The sequence below is a fragment of the Phyllostomus hastatus genome, unplaced genomic scaffold (genome assembly GCF_019186645.2).
Source record: "Phyllostomus hastatus isolate PE091 unplaced genomic scaffold, TTU_PhHast_1.1 phas_contig_34, whole genome shotgun sequence".
Classification (NCBI taxonomy): domain Eukaryota; kingdom Metazoa; phylum Chordata; class Mammalia; order Chiroptera; family Phyllostomidae; genus Phyllostomus; species Phyllostomus hastatus.
Genome location: NW_025333857.1, coordinates 41,270,901 through 41,292,428, shown reverse-complemented (window position 1 = coordinate 41,292,428; position 21,528 = coordinate 41,270,901). Strand labels below are relative to the sequence as shown.

Sequence of the window (21,528 nt, the reverse complement as noted above, 5' to 3'; positions counted from 1 at the left end):
TTTCCACCCCTCAAACTCACTAAGATAACTGTTTTTTTTTTTCTGAGTAATTGTTTTCAAGCTCTGGTGTTCTGACCTGCCCTTTAAATTAAAAATTTTTTTTTCCCTGATGAGCTCTTGGAGAAGTCGGTTTGGAAAGCCAGTTTTTAGAATATCTGGCTGTCCACTTGAGGCATTGTGACGAGGGTGCTCACTGGTGGTCCTGGGTGGGCATGATGTTTTCTCCTGGTTACCTGTGCCAGGCTGCCGTCGACCTGCTTTTATTTATGGTTTGGAGGAGAGCTTCTGAAATGCACCTCAGAAATGTATTACCTGCCCTGAAACTAATTTATCCCTCTATGCCATCTTTCTCAGGGCTCTGAAATGTAGGTGATAAATCAGTTTCTCCTCGGAGATCAGGTTAGCGCATATTATGTCACTTGTCATCATTCAGGGGATTCTTTTCTTTCTCCAAATATGAAGAAATTATTTTGGGCAGGGTTTTAAGTGGAAGAAAGAAGAAACTGAATGCGCACACTAACAACAAACATATTTATTCCTCATTGACTTTTTTCCCCTCTGTCTTCCTCTCTTCCCATCTCTCCCCTTCCCTCTCCCATCTCTCAAGAGCAAACTGTCTAGCCAGTGAAGGAAAGACAGCCAGACAGCTAACGCCCATGGCTCCTGTGAGTGATGGGTACTGCAGGGAGATCACAGTAAAGATGCATGAGTTGAAAACAGGGACAGCAGTGAGCGTGGGAGGTCCAGGGAGATCCATCTGTTGGGGTGAGTCTGGAATAGAGTTGGGACGAGTATTTAGTAATTACCAGGACAGAGGTACTGGGGAACTCTGTACAGAATGATTTGCAGGATAATGAGAATGAACTATCGAGTCTGAGCAAAAAAATAACCTAGATGCCTAGATTTTATGCCCCAATGACTAAGTTTTGATATTTTTGTTTACATAGTTTAAAATATTTAGACAACTTCCCAGGACACTTATTTATAGTAAATGGTACTTTGATTTTGGTTCTTAAGTGTCATGAAATATTTTCCTTAGGCCATACACAATTTTGGAATGTAAATCTATCTCTAAAGTAAGATATATTTCACCACTTAATAGAAGAAAAATTTAAAACTTGTGAAGAATTTGCTGCTTGAGAGCTTTGTCTCTACCATTAGTAAATCTGAACAGCTGACGCAAAATTTATAGTGTTGGATAAAAGTGATATAAAGAGTGACATTTGACTGCTGGCCAATTTCAATTTAATGATGAATGGAATCTGAATCTGGAAGAAAGAATTGTGTAAAATTCAATATCTAAACCAGACACAGTGGCTCCCTGATTCAGGAACTGGCAGAGGTCTTCCTATCCATCACGCAGTCTCCTGTTGTATTAAGGGTATTAGTGAAGAAAATTCATGTAATTTTCTCAGATCACAAACCTAATTTTGTTCTTGTTGTTAATTGCTGTCTCTTTGTATCAAGAATTTCTACAGTCTTATACTTATGTCCTGGAAACAATAACTTTCATGTAAATTAGAAAAAACATTTAAACTAGAGCTTATAAAATGTTAACTCTGGAAAACTGGGTCTAACTCCTGGTACTTATGTATGAATTTATCAAAAGGATCTTGTTCCAGAACCCCAGACAGCTTCCAGTTGGGTGTGGGCATGGCTTTTCTACTCGGACTGCCTTAGAGAGGCGGTGAGGGTGTAGGTCCTCAGAGGAACAGCTGCTGCCATTCCGGCCTCCCTCTGTAGAGCAATGCCCAACTCTCAGGTCATTTGCCCTGACCTCTGACTGGGTGTTCCCAGGAATGGTGTTTCCCGGGATTGGCAGAAGATCAGCTGCCCTGGTTAAAAAACTCTTTACAAAGGCATTATTATTATTTCTTACTAGTATTTTTTAAAAATCATTTTTAATAATGTAATGTTTGTGGGTTTTCTAACAGTTCAGTAAAATTAAAAATAAAAACCGTATTTCCTTTCTTTTCCTCCTTTTATCTCCAAGCCCACCCTGAAGAAATAGCTATTGTTAACAATGTTTTGTATATACTTTTAGGAACTTTCTTTATGTTATATAAGCTTCTTCAACATATTTAAGGCCTTTTAGAAACAAATATAAGTCTCTGTTATTCACATTCTTATTTTCTTAATAATTTTAGAGGTTCTTTCCATATCAGTGATAGATGATTGGTTTCATTTAAAAAATGGTTTTCTCCACTATGGAAAACAGTATGGAATTTCCTCAGAAAACTAAAAATGGATCTGCCTTTTGACCCAGAAGTTCCACTGCTAGGATTATATATAGGGACTGCTAAGAACCCTGAAACACCAATCCAAAAGAACCTATGCATCCCAATGTTCATAGAAGCACAGTTGACAATAGCCAGGTGCTGGAGGCAACCTAGGTGCCCATCAGTAAAGAAATGGATCAAAAAACTATGGTACATTTACACAATGGAATTCTATGCAGCAGAAAGAAAGAAGGAGTTCCTACCCTTTGCGACAGCATGGATGGAACTGGAAAGCATTATACTAAGTGAAATAAGCCAGGTGGTGAAAGACAAATACCATATGCTCTCACCTTTAACAGGAACCTAATCAACAAAACAAGCAAAATATAACCAAAGACACTGAAATCGAGAATAGGCTGACAGTGACCAAAGGGGAGAGGGGAGGGAATTTCATGGGCAAAGGGGAAGGGTTTGCAGGAACAAGTATAAAGGACACATGGACAATAACGAGAGAGGGTGGAAATGGGAGGGAGGTGGGGAGGGTGGAGGGGTGGGCTGGGATGGGGGTTAAAGGTAGAAAACTGTACTTGAACAACAAAATAAAAAATGGTTTTCTGATAGTTAATTGTATGCATGTATGTAATTATTTATTAATGGACATCAAAGTTGTGTCTAGCCTTTTACTGTTATAAATTGTGCTATGATAAACAGGCTTGGATGTACATTCTTGCTTCTTGTGCATCCATACTGGAAATTCCTAGAAGTGGAATTGTTGGATCAAAAGCTATACACATTTTACATTTTCCTTAGTGATAAATGTCCATCCAAAGAGTTTAGGATAATTTACTGCCACTAATGTTATATGAGAGTGCTTGTTTTCCAAAATATTGTTGAAAATAGATATAATCAAACTTATTTTTATGGTGAGCTTTTCCTCCTTTCCCATCCCCAGAATGGCATCATGTGGCAGGGAAGCTTATGTACCATCCTGGCAGCAAGAGTGACATTTCTCCTGTGTGCAGTTCTCTGCGTGCTCCCCAGCACAGCTCATGTGATTTGGCCTTTGGTTGTTGGCCTCTTTCCCCACTCCTCCTTTCCAGGTGTAACTAGCCTCATCAGCCTTTGAGTGTGCACTGGTGTGTGCTGCTGAGGCTTGTGGCTCCTGCTGTGGTCTTGTCCTGCAAGTCTATAGCCGCTGCCCTCTTGCAGTCTGCACTCCAGGTCTTTTCACTGGTTGACTCTCAACACTTCTGTATTCACCACCGGGACAAGTAGAAACTGCTCAGCCTCTTCCGGACCCCGCTTTAGCCTCAGGGACACTCATGTACTTGAGCTAAATGTTCCCTCTGGGCTTATACATGGCCTGCTGCCACTTCTTCAGTATTCTCCAGAGTTCCAAACACAACACTTTCCCTCAATGACTCTGAAGTTTCTTTGTCTGGCCCCCTACACCTCACTCTGTTCATCTAAGTCTAGGGTACTGAGGGGTGCTGGATGCCTTCTCAGAGCTCTGGTAGCATCTTAAACTTGGTGTTGTCTTCCCTGCATCTCTCCAAGTTCTGCACCTGTCTTCCTTTCCTACCCCCTACCCACAACTAATAATGGCTTTTGTCCTTGGGTACTAGGTTGACATGCTAAAATAATAGCTTTCTCACACAGGCAGTAACTGTTTATCAAATATAATGGGGGAAAGTGCTATAATTTACAATAGCAATAACAAGAAAAAACAAATTGCTTATAAATATACCAAGAAATGTTCAAAACTTATATAAATAAAACTGAATTTTTACTGTGGAGTTGCTGTAGAGTACATGAAAAAAAGCTCAATAAACAGAGACCTCTCTCATGTTTCTGGTTAATACTGTTAAAGTCAATTCCTTACAAATTAATATACACATTCAATAATTTTCAAATCAAAATTTCAATGAGATTCTTTATGGCATGTAGGAAACTGGTTCTATGGCTCATTAGTGAGAGAAAATGCTCAAGATCAGCCAATAAATACAGGCTGGGGCAACAGTAGGTTTACAGTTGTGAGTACATGAAACAGAATTTATTTTTTCTTTAAAAAAGGATTTTATTTTCTGAGAGAGGGGAAGGGAGGGAGAAAGAGAAACATTGATGTGAGACAGAGAAACATCAATTGGTTGCCTCTTGCATGTGCCCTGACTAGGGGCTAAACCTGCAACCCAGGCATGTGCCCTGACCAGGAATCAAACCAGAGACCTTTCTCTTTGCAGAATGATGCCCAAACAGCTGAGCTGCACCAGTGAGGGCCAGAGTTTATTCTTGTATTACTTAGTAATTATTGTATTATTTTCCACATAAACAACTATAAACCTACTTTTCCCCTACCCTGTATATAAAGAACAGTAGGGTCCTTTGTCTCTTAGATAGTTAATTGAGGCCTATGAGTTACAGTAATTAAAAGAGGACTAGTGATGGACACACATAGTAATTAGGACAGTCAGAAATAGGAAAAGAATCAGTGGGAAAAGTATCCCAAATTCACGTATTATTTATGAGGGTATGGACTATGATAAAGATTGGATTTCATACCAGAGATGGGAAGATAGATTATTTAAGGCATGATTTTGCACATCCTTTCCACTTGGGGGAAAAAAAAGCTAAGGACAATCCTCAGACCATACATGGGATTAATTCAGATGAATTAAAAAACTCAATATATTTAGCAACCTGTAGACATTTTAGGTAAAAGTTTAGGAGTATGTTTTTATAATTGTGGAGTAGCATATGACTTCCTAAGGAAAACCTAAAACCCAGAAGCAACAAAGCAAACTGCTGACAAATTTGTGCAAAAATTAAACTTTTGTACTATTATATTTGGTTTGTTCACTGCAGAGTAGATTCACAGATATTTGTTGAATTACTATAAAATGAATTATAAACAAGTTAAAACACAAGCAAAATGATGGAAAAAGCATTTGCCAAATACCTAACAGGCAGTAATATGCAGAATATATAAAGCATGATGCTATAAACCCAAAGATAAGCAACTCAATAGTGAAATGTGAAAATACCCATAGAAGGAATAAAAATAAATGTCTAATAAACTCATAAACATATGCTCAATATCATTAGTAACAAGGAAAGTGCAAATTAAAACACTTTTGTTTATTATACTGTGAAAATTGTAAATATTGATAACATCCAGTTGATAAGTATGAGGGTATCACTTCCAGTTGGAGTGCATTAATGGGTGAAGCCATTTGAGAGGGCAATTTGGCTGTATCTTTCAAGATTAAAAATGCCTATCTCTCAATCCAACAAGGTAATATCCATGCATCTGTCTAAAGCAACATTTATTCCAGCACAGGTGTATATTTTGCAAGGTTGTCTGTTGTGACATTGCTTATAAAACTGAGAACTGGAAGCAATAAAGAGCCCAGCAATTTTGGGAAAGCTAAATTATGTGAAATACTTGGGGTCATGAAAAGGAATGAGGTAGATGTATATTTTTGGCACTGAATGATTTATTAGATATATTGTAGAGTTATAAAAGCAAGTAAAAATAGAAAATGATCCACTTGTCTGCAAATAAACAGATTATTTACATTAATATAAAAGTACCTAGAAGAAGGGATTGTCAGGATGTGTACTAACTGTGGTTACCCCTGTGGAAGAGAGTGGAATAGAAGGGAAGTGAGGATCTCACATTTTATTGCTTATAGTTATATTTTACTCAGATATTTTACAATGAGAATATTTTCAGATATTTTATTTGGTAATAAACAGAGAAAATGAGAGAAGGCTTTATGCAAAAATCAAGAAGGAAAGAAACAAAGGCCAGAAAGAATCAGAGTGCATTGTACATCAAGCATGTACTATAAAAATAGAGACCTAGATGAGAGAAAGCGGGCTTCCTCTTCCAAAGAGGCTCTCCGCTTAATCCTGGCTGCTGCCTGACTAGCCCTGCAGGATAGCTAAGATCTTCTTGCTCTATTTACGAAGCACCCTGAAGGTGCAGGGGGCATGGAAATGGCTTCTGCATGCAAATCAGTGTGGGGAGGACCTCCAGTCTATGCATAATACATGGTTGGACTCAGTCAGAAGAGCAGTGTTGAGTCAAGTTGATAGCTGATGGCTACAGGGATCCCTTTCTGAAGTTATGATGGCTCTTCCTGGAGAATTTCTGTCTCTGATGGTAATATTTGTGAACCTTCATGTTTACATGTCATTCCTTAGCTTTTCAGCACCCCTTGGAGCTAATTTAATGAATAGTCCCTTTGGTGCTGAATGAATTGTCAATGGGAACATATCTTCTTCTGTAGCATAGAGAGCGCCAGGAGAGTAGAGTTTGCTCTGGTACAAGGAAAAAAGCCACAGGTTCCATGTTCGTGAGGTCAATTGGATGCCTGACTCCCAACTCTGTTCTTCTGATTACTCCCCTTGCTGAGTATATCAGTGTCCTAAAGCTGCCATAATGAAGGCCAGGGGGCTTAAAATAATATAAATTTATTCTCTCACAGCTCTGGAACTAGAAGTTTGAAATCAAGGTGTCAGCAAAGCCATGCTCCCTCTGAAGGTGCTAGGGGAGAATTAGAATCCTTCCTTGCCTCTTGTAGCTGTTTGTTTTTTTTCCCTGGTAAAATCATTCTGTTTTTATGAACTATTTAAAGATTTGTGGAGGGGAAAATCCACTGGAATCCAATCACATTCTGTAGCCCTATTTCTACCTCCTCACTTTAAAGCAAATACTTTAATCTTCTAGCATGTTGTACCTGTTCATTTTCTTAAATTTTTAAATGGAGGCATAATTTATATATGCTATCAGTTTTAGGTGTACAACATGGTGAGTTGATATTTGTACATATTGCAGAATGATTATTACAATGAGTCTAGTTAACATCCACCACCATGTATAGTTATACAATATTTTTCTTGTGATGGAAACTTTTGAGATGTATTCTTTTAGTAACTTTCAAATGTACAGTACAGTATTATTAATTATAGTCACCATGTTGTACATTGCATCCCCGGGACTTCCTTATTTTATAATGGAAAGTTTGTACCTTTTGACCCTTCATCTGTTTTGCCCCTTCATCTGTTTTGTCCACCCTATACCTTGCTTCTGGTAACCACCAATCTATTCTTTGTATCTATGATCTTGTTCTGTTTTTTTAGGTTCCACATGTGAGATCATACAGTATTTCAGTATTTGTCTTTCTCTGACTTATTTCACATAGGAAAAGGTCCTGAAGGCCCATCCACATTGGTGCAAATGGCAAGATTTCATCCTTTCTTATGGCTGAATAGTATTTCATTATATATGTATATTACATTTTCTTGATCCATTCATCTGTTGGTGGTCACATAGGTTGTTCCCATGTCTTGGCTTTTGTAAATATCGCTGCAATGAAAATGGGGGAGCTTTTATCTTTTCAAGTTAGTGTTTTCATTTTCTTTGGATAAATACCCAGAAATGGAATTGCTGGAACATAGGGTAGTGCCACTTTCAATTTTTTGAGAATTCTCACTTCTGGCAAGGTGGAGGAATAGGTGGATACACCGTACCTCCACGCACAACCAAGATTAGAACAACAACAATTTAGAGCTAGAATAACACCCAGAACTGATAGAGGATTTGTCTGAATGGAAGTTGGACAGCCAAGAAGTTGAAGTAGACCCATACATCTAGACTGGTAGGAGGGGCTGAGGGGCGGGCATGGGTCAGCGGCTTGTGGAGGTCGGGGAAAGCTTGGCGCAAACTCGGTGTGTAAGCCATCCGGGGCACGCAGGAACTCAGCGGTGGACCCTGAGTGCGCAGGCTGTGGCTGGTGGACACAGTGGGGTGGCAATTGTGGACCAGGGCAGAGCTTGCAGCCCAGGATCCCAGAGAAGGGACTGAGATCCCAGGAGAATGGAACTACTGCCATTGTTCCCTCCCATCCCCACTCCCACCCCCACATATAACGTCACAATCTAGCGACTGGGGTGCCCAGCCCCGGTGAACACCTAAGGCTCCGCCCCCCACCATAACAAGAGCAACCAGACCGGAAAAAAAAGAAAAAAAGGGAGAGACTGGGAGAGACATGTTTCCAACAGAAGAACAGATCAGTCCCCCAGGACTCATCCTTTTGAGCAACCAAGAAATAGCCAATCTATCAGATGCACAGTTCAAAACACTGGTGATCAGAAAGCTCACAGAATTGGTTGATTTTGGGTGCAAATTAGATGAAAAGATGCAGGTTACCATAAAAGAGATTAAGGAAGATACACGGAGGAGAGCCAATAGTGAAGGGAAGGAAACTGGGTCTCAAAACAATACAGTGGACCAGAAGGAAGATAGAGTCAACCAAGCAGGAAAGCATGAGGAAATAAGAATTCAAAAAAATGAGGAAAAGCTTAAGAGCATCCCGGACATCTTTAAACATTCCAACATCCGAATTATAGGGGTACCAGAAGGGGAAGAGGAAAAGCAACAGATTGAGCACGTATTTGATAAATAATAAAGGAGAACTTCCCCAATCTGGCAAAGGAAATAGACTTCCAGGAAATCCAGGAAGCTCAGAGAGCCCCAAAGAAGTTGGACCCAAGAAGAAACACACCAACGTACATCATAATTACATTAGCCAAGGTAAAAACGAAGGATAGAATCCTAGAAGCAGCAAGAGATAAGGGGACAGTAACCTACAAAGGAGTTCCCATCAGACTGTCAGCTGATTTCTCAAAAGAGACCTTACAGGCAAGAAGGGGCTGGAAAGAAATATTCCAAGTCATGAAAGACAAGGACCTACATCCCAGATTGCTCTATTCAGCAAAGCTCTCATTCAGAATGGAAGGGCAGATAAAGTGCTTCTCAGATAAGGTCAAGTTAAAGGAGTTCATCATCACCAAGCCCTTATTTTATGAAATGCTAAAGGGACTTATCTAAGAAAAGAAGCTAAAGAAAAAACATGTATAGTAAAAGGACAGCAAACTCACAATTATTAACAACCACACCTAAAGCAAAACCAAAAGAAACTAAGCAAACAACTAGAACAGGAACAGAACCACAGAAATGGAGGGCACATGGAAGGTTAGCAGCAGGGGGCTGGGAGGAGGAGAGAGGGGGAAAAGGTACAGAGAATAAGTAGCATAGAATGTAGGTTGAAAATAGATGGGGGAGGGCAAGAATAGTATGGGAAATGTAGAAGCTAAAGAACTCATAAGTATGACACATGGACATGAATTAAAGAGGGGGGAATGTGGGTGGGAGAGGGTGTACAGGGTGGAGGGGAGTGAAGGGGGGAAATGGGACAACTGTAATAGCATAATCAATAAAATATATTAAAAAAAGAAAAAAATCTTGGTTACTCATAAAAAAATTTTTTTTTTGAGAATTCTCCATACTGGTTTCATAATGACTGCACCAATTTACATTTCCACCAGCCATGCAGAAGGGTTTACATTTCTCCATGTCCTTGCCAATGCTTATTTCTTTTTTCTAGCTCCTGGTGTTGCTGGCTGTTGTTGGCACTCCTTCCTTGACTGGTAGCTGCATCACTCCAGTCTCTGCCTTCATCTTCATATCGCCTTCTCTCTATGTTTCTCTGTGTCTGAATTTCCTTCTCCTGTCTCTTATGAAGCAATCAGTTATTGGATTTAGAAAGCACTCTAACCTAGTATGACCTCATCTTACTTGATTTCATCTGCAAAAAGTCTATTACCAAATAGGGCCATGTTCTGAAGCTCTGAGTAGACACAAATTTGGGGAGTATACCCCTGCATCGGCCACTCCCATTAAGATAGATCTCCCATACCCTTTAGTATCTCTTTATTTTATGGGCGGTTTTCATGCTTTTGCTTTGTGGCTCATTTTTCTCCTTTGTGTATGTTTTTTTTTCTGAACTTGATCGTATTTATTTGACAGTAAAGTTTCACACATTTTACTTCTCCAGACTTCCATAGTGAAAGTAACCACATCTCTGCCCCACTGGGGAAACCTGTCCCAAGTCCTCCTTCACATACTTGTGTCATAGTTTGGAAGCTTTTTTACCCTGGCCCTTGACTTACGACAAGGTATGCATGTACTCAGTTTAAAATGAATACTGGAATCAAAATGCTCCTTTTAGGGAGCAGGTGGAAGAAGTTCAACTGCCATGTTCTTTAAAAAGAAAGTAAATCACACACCTGAACAAAACCCATTGCATAAATATGGTGATGAATTCTACAGAACAGGCTTCTGTTTCTGTTTTGTTTCTTTGTTATATTGGTCTTTAGATTCTACATATAAGGGAAATAACATGGTATTTATCTTTCTCTGACTGACTTATTTCACTTAGCATAATATTCTCTAGGTCATTCATGCTGTCACAAGTGGTAAGATTTCCTTCTTTTTCACAGCTGAGTAGTATTTCATTGTGTAAATGTACTATAGCTTTTTTTACTCACTCATCTACTGATGGACACTTGGGCTGCTTCCAAACCCTGGCTTATGTAAACAACACTACAGTGAACATAGTGGTGCATATGTTCTTTTGAATTAGTGCTATGGGTTTCAATGGCTGTATTCTCAGAAGTGGAATCACTGGGTCATAAGGCAATTACATTTTTAATATTTTGAGGAAACTCCACACTGTTTTCCATAGTGGCTGTACCAATTAGCATTCCCACCAACAGTGTACTGTCTCCTTTCTTTACATCCTCCCCACCACTTGTTGTTTGTTGATTTGTTGATGACGGCCATTCTGACAGGTGTGAGGTGGTATCTCATTGTGGTTTTGACTTGGCCACCTGTATGTTTCCTTAGGAGAAGTTTCTATTCAGATCTTCTTCCTACTTTTTTCCATTGAATATCTATCTATCTATCTATCTATCTATCTATCTATCTATCTATCTATCTATTTATTGTTATTCAAGTACAGTTGTCTCCATTTTATCCCCACTACTCCCCCCACCCCAACCATCCCTCCCTCCCTCCCCTGATTCCACCCCTCCTTGGTTTTGTGCATGTGTCCTTTACAGCTGTTCCTGAAAACCCTTCCCCCTTTTCTACCCACTTTTCAATTGTGTTACTTGGTTTTCTGGTGTTGAGTTGAGTTCTTTATAAATTTTGGATATTAACCCCTTGTTGGAGTTACATTGGCAAATATTTTCCTTCATTCAGTAGGTTGTCTTTTTGTTTTGTTGGTGGTATTCTTTGCTGTTCAAAAACTTTTTAGTTTGTTTTAGTCCCATTTGTTTATTTTTTTCTTTTGTTCCCTTCTCTGAGAAGATATGTCAGAAAAAAATATTGCTAAGAGAAATATCCAAGATTTTACTGCCTATATTTTCTTTTAGGAGTTTCTAGGTCTCACATTTAAGTCTTTAATCCATTTTGAACTTGTTCTTGTATATGGTGTAAGAAGGTGGTCTAGTTTTACTTTTTGCAAGTATCTGTCCAGTTTTTCCAGCATCATTTATTGAACAGACTGTCTTTACCCCATTGCATGTTCTTGCCTTCTTTTTCAAATGTTAATTGACCATATAGATGTGCATTTATTTCTGGGCTCTCTTTTCTGTTCCATTCATTTATGTGCTGTTTTTATGCCAGTACCATCCTGTTTTGATTACTATGGACTTGTTTGATATCAGGTAGTGCAATACCTCCCAGTTTGTTCTTTCTCAATATTGCTGAGACTATTTGGTTTTATTTTTGTGGTTCCATATCAATTTTTGGATTATTTATTCTAGTCCTGTGAAATACACCATTGGTATTTTGACAGGGATTGCATTGAATTTATAGATTGCATTGGGTAGTATGGATATGTTAATGATGTTAAATCTTCCTGTTCATAAACATGGAATATGCTTCCACTTATTTGTATCTTCTTCAATTTCTTTGTTCAGTGTCTTATAATTTTCTAAGTATAGGTCTTTTACCTCCTTGGTTAAATTTATTACTAGGTATTTTTTATGCAACTGTAAATAGGATTGTTTTCTTAATTTCCCTTTCTACTTGTTCATTATTGGTATATAGAAATACAACTAATTTCTGAATATTAATTTTATATCTTGATGCTTTACTGAGTTAACTTATCAGTTCTAGTAGTTTTTTGGCAGCTTCTTTAGGGTTCTGTATATACCCTATATTCTGTATATAGGGTTTCTGTATATCATGTCATCTGCAAATAATGACAGTTTTACTTCTTCCTTTCCAATTTGGGTGTTTTTATTTTTTCCTCTTGTCTGAATGCTGTGACTAAGACTTCCAGTACTATGTTGAATAAGAGTGGTGATAGTGGACATCCCTGTCTTGTTCCTGATCTCAAGGGAAATACTTTTAGTTTTTCCCTGTTGAGTATGATATTTGTTGTGGGTTTGTTATGTATGGCCTTTATTATGTTGAAGTGTATTTCCACTTTGCAGAGAGGTTTTTTTTTAATCAAAATTGGTGCTGAATTTTATCAAATGCTTTTTTTTTGCATCTATTGATAAGATCATGTGATGTTTATCCTTCACTTTGTTTATATGGTATATCACATTTATTGGTTTGCAGATATTGTAACAACTTTGTACTCCAGGAATAAATCCCACTTGATATAGTGTATGATATTTTTAATGTATTTTTGGATCTGGCTTGCTAATATTTTGTTGAGGATTTTTGCATCTATGTTCTGCAGGGATATTGGCCTATAATTTTCTTTCTTAGTAGTGTCTGTACTGGTTTTGGAATTAGGATAATGCTGGCTCCATAAATGAGCTTGGGGGTCTCCCCTCCTCTTGAACTTTTTGGAATAGCTTGAGAAGGAGAAGTGTTAGTTCTTTGAATGTTTGGTAAGTTTCACCTGTAAAGCCATCTGGTCCAAGACTTTTGTTTGCTGGAAGTTTTTTGATTACTGCTTCGATTTCATTAGTTATAATTAGTCTGTTCAGATTTTCTAATTCTCCTTGATTCAATTTTGGAAGATTGTATGTTTCTAGGAATTTATCCATTTTGAACAGGTTGTCTAATTTGTTGGCATGCAGTTGTTTGTAGTATATGTATAAATATTTATACTTCTTTGTATTTCTGTGGTGTCAGTTGTTGCTTCTTTTTCATTTCTAATTTGATTTATTTGAGGCCTCTTTCTTTCTTGATGACTTTGGTTAAAGGTTTGTTAATCTTGTTTATCTTTTTAAAGAACCAACTCTTGGTTTCATTGATTCTTTTTTAAAAAATATCCATGTTGTTTATTGCTTCTCTAATTTTCTTTTATTATTTTCTTTTATTATTTCTTTCATTTTATTATTTTTTTCCTTCTACTCACTTTGAGCTTTCTTTGTTGTTTTTTTTAGTTCCTTTCTGTGTAAAGTTAGATTGAGATTTTTCTTGTTTCTTGAGCTAGGTCTTAATGCTATGAATTTCCCTCTTACGACTGCTTTTGCTGTGTCCTAAGGTTTTTGGGTTGCTGTGTGCTCACTTTCATTTGTCTCAAGGTAACTTTTGAATTCTTCCTTGATCTCATTGTTCACCCATTCTTTGTTTAATAACATTTATTTAGTCACATTGTTTGTGCATTTTCCAGTTCTTTTCTTATAATTTATTTCTAGTTTCATACCATTGTTGTCAAAGAAGATGTCTTTTTTTCACCAGATTAGAATGTTTTCAGCCATTATTTCTTCATATAGATTTTTGATTCCTTGCTTTTTTTTTCTCCTTCTGATATCCTTATGATGTGGTGGTTATGATTCATACTGTTCCAGAGGTCCCTTTGACTATCTTTACCTTCAGTTTTTTAAAATTCTTTTTTTCTTTTTGCTGTTCTGATTGATTCCTTTTTGCTACCTCATCTTCCAAATAGCTGATTCAGTCCTCTGATTCATCTAGTTTGATGTTGATTTCTTCTCATGTATTCTTCTTTTCTGATATTGTGTTGTTCATTTCTGACTCTTTCTTTTTATGGTTTCTATGTTGTTTTTTAATGGCTTTGAAGTTCTCACTAAGTTCCTTGAGAATCCTTATAATCATTGGTTTGAACTTTGTATTTGGTCACTTGCTTGCCTTCATTTCATGTAGTTCTTTTTCTGGAGATTTCCTATTTTTTCACTTGGGGCATTTTTTTTCTCCCAGTTTCAGCTGCCTCTCTATATTTATTTCTGTGTATGAAGTAGATCTGCTATGCCTTAGTATAGTGGCCTTAAGTAGCAGCTGTCTCATGGGGCTCAGAGGCACAGTCTCCCTAATCACCTGAGCTATATGTTCCAGGAATATACCTTATGTGGTTATGTGAGTCTTTCTATTGTAGTTGAGCCTTAATTGTTATTGGCCCACATGTGGGTGGGGTTTCCCCTATGTTAGGGTATAAGCATCAACTCTGATCACACTATGTAAGCTACTGTATGGGAGCTGGCTCCACAAAGCTGAATTCACCCCAACAGGGGCTGATATCTGTCAATGTCTCCTTTTGTGTATGCTGTTTGTGGAGCTACTTGTATTGTGCTCTGAGATAGTCTGTACCACTGGTTGTGTTGGTTCTGAGATCCCTTGGAGGGGGAGATCCAGTGCAGGGCTGTGGGCTACCTGTTTAGAGTTACAAAGCTATCCAGTTTGTAACTGCCTCTGCTGGGTCTGGTTGTGTGTGGGAGGGGTCTAGCTGCACACAAAGGCTGATTTCCACCAGCACTGATCCCAAGGGGCAGGTGAGTCAAAGGCCCAAGACTCTCTGAGATTTGCCCTCTCTTGTTAGCTTCCTGTTAGGATCAGCTACTAAAAGAGCCTCTGGCTGCACATGAGTTGCTTGAGGGAGGTTCTCAGTGAGTCACCAAGTAGGGGCAAGTGGTGTTCATCAGACTGATTCACATTCAAACTTGGTGCCAGTTCTGACTTTGAGGAGACTCAACAAGAGTCTCAGGATACATCAATGTCAGCTGCCACCTGCTGTGTGCCTGAGGACCTTTGTGTGGGGCTGGGTCTCAGGGATTCATCAGGACGAGGCCAGCAGTGTTCATTAGGCTCACACAGACTGTGGTTTGGCCTTGTGCAGGGAGGGCCCTTGTGCAGGGATCGCTGGTCTGGTGTGTGCAGAAAAAAGGTTTCTGTTATGCTTGGTTCTTTTCACATTCTGCCCAATTTGCTAGAGCGTCTTCTGCAAGAGGGTAGAGTTAATGCATCTCCCATGATGGGGACAGTGTATCTTCATTATGGGTTAGGATCCTGCCACTATGGCCCTTGAGGGGCAGGTTGGGCAGTGCTTCCAGGTGCTACTATGGCTGTTCCAGTGGGGTGCTCTGGACTGGCACTTGGAGGGTCTACTGTGGCTTCTCCAATGGGGTCCTAGGAGGGGCCATTATAACTGCTGGAGACAGGGTACTCTGGGCTGGCACAGAGGGGCTGCTGGGGTCTCTCCTGGCTGGTTCTTGGAAAGGCTACTATAGCTGTCGGGAGTGGGGCACTCCAGGTGGCATGGGGCTGGGGTCCTCCAGCCTATGGTGGACTGGGAGAGAAATGGTCTCTTCCCAAGAATCACACAACTCTGTCTCTGATTCTTCTTGAGTTTGCCCTCAGAATCCCATCTAGAGAGTCTCTATATCATAGGCTCAGGTGGCAGACTCCTCCACAGGGCTTGAGCTCAAGTGGGGCTACCGTGGGGCTGGGAGGGTGGGATTGTGCAGTCCCCCTATGCTGATGCAGTTTGGAGCAGAATGTTCACCCCAGGAAGATGGTGTCTGTGAGCAGTGCAGGAGAGGAACTTAGCACAGGGATTCTGGTGGCTGACTTCTCAGCACTCTTCCCAAAGCCACATAGCCCAGTCTGTCCTCACAAGACTCTAGTAAGCTCTAAGCCACCCTTCCTCTTCTGGAGCTCTGGATGAGTGGCTGTGAAGAAAATTTTATGCATTGGCCCTTTAAGGGGAGGCCTAGTCTCCCCATAAAGGGCAATATTTCTAGTCTTTCCCTGGTGGACAGAATCCCTGACAAATTTTAGTCAGATGCTATGTGGACACCTTTTCCTGGCTCTGTTGCTGTGGAGCAACAGAGGGAGCCCATCATGGGGCTGAGGTCCCATGTTTCTTAGGTGGAAGTTTTACAGCTGAGCTATCCCTCCATAATCTCAGCTGTCACCCATGGGAGTGGGGCCAGAACTTTTCATATCTCTGCCCTTCCTACCAATCTCAATGTGGCTTCTTCTGTAAATCCTTGGTTATAAAACTTCTGTTCAGCTGATCTTAAGTTGATTATTGAGGTTGATTGTTCTTTAATTTAGCTATAATTCCAGTTCAGGGCTGGGAGGAGGTGAGTGTAACTTCCACTTACTCTGCCACTATCTTCCCTCCCCCCAATTTCTTTTTCTTTTATCCTCACCCAAGGACATTTTTTTTTTCATTACTTCTAGAGAGAGAGGAAGGGAAAGAGGGAGGGAGACAGAGAAACATTGATGTGAGAAAGGAGCATTGTTGGTTGCTGCCTGTACATACCCAGACCAGAGATCAGTGTCTGGACCAGGGATTGTACACATCAGGACTGGGGGTTGCACGTGCTCATGCATGGACTGAAGATCGAAACTACAACCTAGGTATATGCCCAGACTGAGAATCAAACCCACAACCTTTTGGTTACGGTATGATGCTCCAAGCAACTGAGCCACACTGGCCAGGGCTTCCCCCAGTGTCTTGTACTTTTGCTAATTTTTTTGAAAGAGAGAGAGAGGGAGAGAGAAACGTCAATTTGTTGTTCCACTCACTGATGCATTATTGGTTGATTCTTGTATGTGTCCCGCCTGGGATTGAATCTACATCCTTGGTATATTGGGACAATGCTTTAACCACCTGAGCTACCTGGCCAGGGCTGCTAAGTTTTTTGTTTGTTTGTTTGTTTTTTGGCTAAAATTCTCAGGTTGCTATAGCCTAGGCCCAGGTGTATAATAACTCCTATGATTGAATACTTAGGTCTCAAGCAGTTGGCTGAGTGCTTTACATCATTAACTCATATAATCCTCATAATGGTCTCTATGTCAGGGGTCAGTAACCTATGGCCTCTGAGCCAAATCCAGCCCACCATCTGGTTTGGTATAGTCTGCAGGCTAAGAATAGGTTTCATATTTTTAAATGATTAGGGAAAAAAGCAAAGGACAATATTTTGTGACATATGAAGATTATATGAAGTTCAGATTTCAGCGTTTTATTATTTACATCTTGTCTGTGGTTGCGGTCACACTACAACAGCTGAGTGGAATAGTTGAAATGGAGACCTTGAGGCCCACAAAGTTGAAAAATGTTAATTCTCTAGCTCCTTACAAAGAAATTTTGTTGCTCTCTACTCTATGTCATTGTTTCCATTATTATCCTTATTTTATAGATGGGGAAATGGGAGCTGAGAGTTTCAGTTTGGCCATAGCAATTTGTGCAGATGGTGATCTTGACATTAGACATGTTAGACACCAAAGCCCGTATTAAAGCTTCTCCTGAATGGCATAGGGAGGCAGAGAACTCCGAGAACAATAATTTGTGAGGAAGCTGCTCTGTGCTCCAGTGTCCCCTAACAGAGTTCTTAGAATGTGGCTTCACTCAGTGCGGGTGTGGGTGTGTAGTGTGCCTGTGTGTGATCAAAGCATAAGAGAGGGCTGTAACAGCAGGAGGGTGAGTTAAATACCATTAAAAATAAATCTCTGCTTTGAAAGTAGAGGCAACACAGTGCCAGTAACATCCTGGAGGCTGCTGGCTGTCATTTAGTAAAAAAAGTGTTGGGAGGATTATTACTGCTGTTGATGCTGATGATAGTGACACTTGTGGCTGAATGATGATCATCATTTTCAACTTGGAGAGCAGTCCTTACGAGAGCAGTTCTCTGTGGCTGGTTTGTTTCAACATATACCAAGAGTTCTGGTTTGTTGAATGAATGAGGAATGCTTGGTCATTTTGGTGTCAAAGTGTCATTTCGCACATGCCCAGAGTTTGTGTGCCTGAGCAGTTTCATCAAAGCAGTGGTGGTGTGTTCCTCAGTTCTCACTCTGAAGTCCCCTGGAAAGACATGGGAGGGACACTATTCATTTGGTTAGGAATCAGAAGTCGTCAGTTGCACTGAAAAGGCCAGGATCCCCTGATGCCTACTTGGGGCCATTTGAAAAGCAAGCCTCTTACTTGCCAGGTGTTTGTGGTCCTTTCTGCAACACCAGACCCTTTGTAACATATCTGCAGATCCGGAAAGTCTGACAGGTTGGTCATACTTTTGTTTTGTTTTTCAATACAGTTCCATGGAGGGAGGCATAAGACACAGATATGCTGGGAACAGGAATTGCCCTCACATTTGCCAGAGCCACAGGCTCTGTGTTTCAACTACTGTTTAAAAGAGTTTGGGGAAATTTCCCATAGCTGTCAGCCAGAATGTATATGAGGGGGATTATGATTTTATATGCCTGTTCATGAAGTTATGTCTTTTTCTATTGTTATTTACAATGATTGGAGGAAGACCTCTGCATTTTAAGAAAAGCTATTAAGTGATATGCCCCTCACAAAAATGCAAAATTTGTTTCTGCAAAAATTTGAGGATGGCTGTTGGTTAAAAAAAAAAGAAAGTTTTTTATTTGTTTGTTTCTTTTTTCCATTTTTACCTGGGAGCCCACTCACCTAAACCTTTGGCATTCCCATGCCAGTTTCTGGGCAAGGTCTCAAAGCAGAGATGAGAAAGTCTGTTTCTGCTTTGTAAATGCCTGTTCTTCTCCCTGTGTTCTCGCTGTTAACAAACTACCCAAATGAATATACCCTGGGACCTGCTGACGCAAAAAGGGGCCACTGAGCTGCCCCCTGGAGACACTTGGCTCCCCAGCCCTGTCTGGCAGGTATCGCAGGGCTGTGAGAGGAGCCCTGCTCTTTTCCCTGCAATTATATGCTCCTGGCATTTGTAAGTGGATTTTCCCCTTCTCTGCTTCTCAGTGGTATTCTAATTTTTAGCACTTACATGTCTGAGTAAATGTTTTTCAGCTGTTGAGTTGTTGAATTTAATGCAGCCTTCTCCATCTACCCCCTCCCATTTCCAACTGCCCCTTTTGTTCTCCAGGTGGGAGTGTTTACCCCCACAAAACAAAAGCTTGCATTTAGATGTGTTGTGTGCTGGTGCCAAGAGCCCACTGAATCTGTTCAAACACCCATGGGAAGTAGAAATGGCCCCTGGTGCTGCCCCCTTTTCCAGAGCCAGACACAGAGAAGTTTGCTGGCTTGCTCAAGGTCACTGTTGGAAGTCCCCTTCAAAATTCAGGGGCTCATCCGCTGGGAAATTTGGGGATGTCACCACCTCATGTGTCTCTGTCACTGCAGCTGGAGCTTCAGTTCCACAATGGAGATGCTCTGCAGTGTCTTCCCCCATGGGGTGACCGTGCTGTCTAGTCTGGTGGAGATGCACAGTGGCTGCCCATGACGACACGATCGGGGTGGGGCCCCAGGGTACAGTGTGGTTTTATTGCCCACGTGTTACCTCCATGCCAGGTGCTTCCTGCTCTGCAGATAAGTCCTTCATTAGATATGTGTAAATACTGATTATGCACCAAATGTTTGGCGCAGATAAGAGTCGTCCTTTACTTCATCTCTCTCTGTAGTTTAAGAATAAGAAGACATGGATGCTGAAATGGAAGAGACACTTAGATGTTTGGAGAAGAGGACAAGCTCATCTCCACAAGGGGACTGTGACCTTAGACGTGTTCCAGGGAGTGAATGCTAGCTGTTGACCAGGGAGTCTCTTTTTTCAGCATTCATGCAGCTGATAGGGTACATGCCAGTGCTCAGAAGCTGGGATTTTGATCCCAAACCAGTGCCAACATATTTGGGGGTGACTTTTTTCCCATCTTCTTGTTTAACAATTTAAAATCTTAAATGATTAGATTTATCTCTTATTTGGTTTTCTAGAAGGTAGAAAATAGAATTGTGCTTACTTTCATGGATTTGGTTATAGTCAGGATGAAAAAAGGGAACAGAAGTTGGGGTGGTATTTTCTCAGCACTTACATTCTTTTTGCTTTATTGTTTTTCATAGCACTTATTACCTTTGAATGTCCTATATATCTTATTTATTTTGATTTTTTATCTGTATATAAAATCCCACCAGAATGTGTTTTCCATGAAGACAGAATTTTGTTCTCTTTATAGTTGCTATTATTTGTATATCTAAACCTGTGCTTGGTACCCAGTGGGTACCCAAGAAGTATTTGTTGATTTAATTAATTAATCCTTTCTCTAGAAGTAGCTATTCTAACCAACCCTAGAGTCCCCAAATTTGTTCCAAATATTGAAGGACAGAAGTTGAGCTGTATGACCATCAATTTTCAAATAAAAACCCTGGAAATCGCCATGATAACTCAGACTATGGAAATATTTTGATGGGGTGAATGTGATAAAAGGGCTGGCTGTTCTTGACATTTCCCTGAAATATTGGGGATCATTCATTCATTCATTCATTCAACCAGACAGGTGGAGAGTCAATCTTTTATCAGTAATAAGCTCTGGGGATAAAAAGCTGAATAAGACATATAGGTCCATGCCCTCATAAATCTTGTCATCAATAACTAGATCAACATTTGGGGGGGGAAATTATTTATTTTTTTTTAGCTTGTTCCAACTCTGTGAAGAAGACTTCATCAGCTTTACCGCTTGCTTTATAATATAATTTTGCATCTAGTCCTTCGAGTGAGTTCTTCAAGGAGAAGCCTGCTGCCACTTCCTCAGGCCTGGGCAATGGGGTTGAGCTTCTTGTCAGTACTGGTCCCTGGTGCTGCTTGTGGTTCACTATGTGACAATCAGGTGCTCCTTTCCTTACAGGGAAACTCCTTCTTTTATTGGGGTCATTGATACTGGATGACTCTGAAAGAAAAACACTTCAGAGGTTTATGTGATGGTTATGTCCAATATTGTAACAATTATGTCCAATGTGATGCTGGTGATAGTCCCCTTACCTGAGCAGATGTGGCAACCCTGGGACACCATGCTTGAGGAAATGCAGAGTAGGCAGGAATATGCCCAGGTAAGGGCACTCAAAACTGTTTCACATGAGGAACAGTTAAAAGAACTGGGGATGTTTATTTTAGAGAAGACTCAGAAGGACCATCAGAACCATTTTCAAAGGATGGAAGAGCTCTTTATGTAGGAGAAGCATCGGACCATTCTGGAGCTCAAGGTCCTGGAACAAGGATGACTGGGTGGAAGCACTTCTACAGTCAGAGGTCCTCAAAGATGCTGCCTGGGGTGTTGCCTGTGAGCCTCACTACCTGATCCTTGGGATGAGTGCAGTGAGCTCAGATCACTGTTGGAGCCAGCCTGGGTCACGGTAAACAGGCAGGCTGACGAGGTGGGAGAAAAAAATGGCAGCTTTAGCTTGGGACCTTCTTCTGTGACTTTATTGTTTTGGACTCTTTAAGATATGTT

The 21,528-nt window shown here is 40.3% G+C and overlaps 1 protein-coding gene across 3 annotated transcripts in view; it reads left to right on the top strand.

The window, feature by feature from the left end:
- The window catches only part of FRMD3 (FERM domain containing 3), a 264,153-nt gene that overhangs the window by 145,527 nt on the left and 97,098 nt on the right, over positions 1-21,528 (top strand). The gene's annotated exons all lie outside the window — the stretch shown is intronic.